This window comes from Penaeus japonicus, unplaced genomic scaffold (genome assembly GCF_977035675.1).
Source record: "Penaeus japonicus unplaced genomic scaffold, GWHDUDI00000001_assembly GWHDUDI00000026, whole genome shotgun sequence".
NCBI lineage: Eukaryota > Metazoa > Arthropoda > Malacostraca > Decapoda > Penaeidae > Penaeus > Penaeus japonicus.
The window spans coordinates 25,639,666-25,642,165 of NW_028234428.1; the positions used below are offsets into that span (position 1 = coordinate 25,639,666).

Sequence of the window (2,500 nt, forward strand, 5' to 3'; positions counted from 1 at the left end):
CCTAATTCACAATAGGATCGGAAGCCTTAACATATATTTAAACCTGCACCATATGAACAATCTACTATGAAAATATAATGATAGACAATACTAACCTTTGTTTTTCCTTTGGAAAAACATGAAAAATAATGTCTTTATAGTGCTACTTTAGTTTTCCGCAAGCGGAACACGGATGGGACTTGTCAGGTATCGTAAGATCTGTCCTTTAGGCCGGGCCGCCTCGTACATATAGCCCGGGCGAAGGGACGTCTTCGCAAATCTCTCTGAACTGAACTGAAATCTGCCCTTTAAAATGTTCGCTTTTGGATGTAAACAAACCAACGCGACGTCAAAAATGTGACATACTCACGAACGCCATCTATAGAGCCGACGCCGCAACTTAAATTCTCGATACTCACTGGAATTTTTTTTTTCCACATTCCTGTCTCTCGTTATAGTCTTTGGTTTCCACTGTGCCCGGCGGTCACTGACTTGGGCAACACGTTCGGTAAGGTTCAAGGTTCAAGCTCAGATCGTGTCAACACTTGTTAGCACATTCTCTCACGAGTCGGCACACGTTGACACAGGTGGGCTCGCCCCAGTGCAAATAACCGGCGAAGTGTCTGTTTCGCAAGTCTGGCTTATCCTTATCTTTATTTTTGAAATATTCCAAGTTGAAACACTTTTGAATTAGTACTTTCAGTTCCCTTAGCGATATGCATCTTAAACCATGGTAAACGCTTCACTGAAAACCGACACTAGCCAGTTACTTAAGAAAGATTTCTGCTATTGTAATATGAAAGGCTGGTTTAAAATCAAGAAATACTATAATTGGGTCGTGCAGTCCGTGGATTTATGCTTGCGTGTAAGTCTTGATTTCGTTTTCTTATTATCACGTTGACACACCTGGATATTAGAAATACGGACATCTTCTTGCCTATCCTTACTAATTAGATACTACCATGTTAGGAATAATAAGCAGTGATGGCCGAGTGGTTAAGGCGTCTGACTAGAAATCAGATGGGATCTTCCCGCGTAGGTTCGAATCCTACTCACTGCGAATATCATAGTCTAGACAGTACATTTTAGACTCGCTTACCACTACTTCAAAAATCGTCAACTCTAATTGCATACGGTACAGTAATCATAAAAGAATCAGAACGAAAATGTCACAGCTGGTGCCCATCTTGAAGAACAAGGGAAATGCACAAAGTTGTACAAACCATAGGGAAATAAAACTGTAAAGTCATAGTCTGAAGATCTGGGAAAGAGTGGTAGAAGCTAGACTAAGGGCACAAATAACAATAAGTGGACATCAGTATGGATTTATGCCAGGTAGGTTACATTGCGAATGTTAATAGAAAAGTATTGAGAAGGTCAGAAATAGGTGTGCTGTTTATTTGTGGACCTAGAGAATGCGTATGATAGGGTGCCAAGAGATGAATTGTGGCATGGAATGAGGAAGTCAGGAGCGAACGAGAAGTATGTGAGTGTAGTGCAGGATATGAACGAGAACAGTCTAACAGCAGTGAAGGAGGTCGGAACAATGGAATGGTTTGGTGTAGAGGTGATTGCACCAGGGATCGGCTTTAAGCCCTTTCCTCTTTGCAATGATTATGGACATAATAACTGGTGGTATTAGACAGGAGTCTCCATATATATATATATATATATATATATATATATATATATATATATAGAGAGAGAGAGAGATACATATATACATACACACAAACACATACACACATACATATATGTATGTATGTATATATGTATAATATATATATGTGTGTATGTATATACATATACATAATTTGATCAGGAAAAGAACATCTCGCTGATTTCATTATAAAAGATACACTGTATATATATATATATATATATATATATATATATATATATATAAAGTATATGTATATGTCTATATATGTATATATGTATTTTTTTTTTTTTTTTTTTTTTTTTTTGTTTTTTTTTTTTTTTTTTTGTTTTTGTTTACATCACCTGTGTCTACGCAAAGAGTGAGTATAAGGCGTCATATCAATTTATATTGTATCTATGTATCACAAATACCTCCATTCTCCCTAGCCACTTGATATAAAGAAGATAACAAGCAACTATAGGATGCGCTCGTCGTTTACCCTATGGAGTTTACGACAATACATATTGAATGCACTATAGAGCTTTGGGAAATGAAGGTGTCTTGTCATAGACAAAGGTGTATATATACATATATACACATATACATATATATATATATATATATATATATATATATATATATATATATATATGTATGTATGTATTTATCACATACAGACATACATATACATTTATATATACATGCATATATATATATATATATATATATATATATATATATATATATATATATATATATATATATAGTCATATATATATACACACTCATAAATATATATCTGTATCTCTCTGTCTATTTATCCATTCAAATATCCATCTATCTGTTTTTATAATCATCTATATCTCACTCTCGCTCTCT

At 34.6% G+C, this 2,500-nt stretch overlaps 1 non-coding gene across 1 annotated transcript; it reads left to right on the top strand.

Annotated features, from left to right (window-relative positions):
- The first annotated feature begins 957 nt into the window (after positions 1 to 957).
- TRNAS-AGA (transfer RNA serine (anticodon AGA)) lies at positions 958 to 1,039 on the top strand. Its single transcript has one exon. It is a non-coding gene; the product is annotated as a tRNA-Ser (tRNA).
- Positions 1,040 to 2,500: the final 1,461 nt, after the last annotated feature.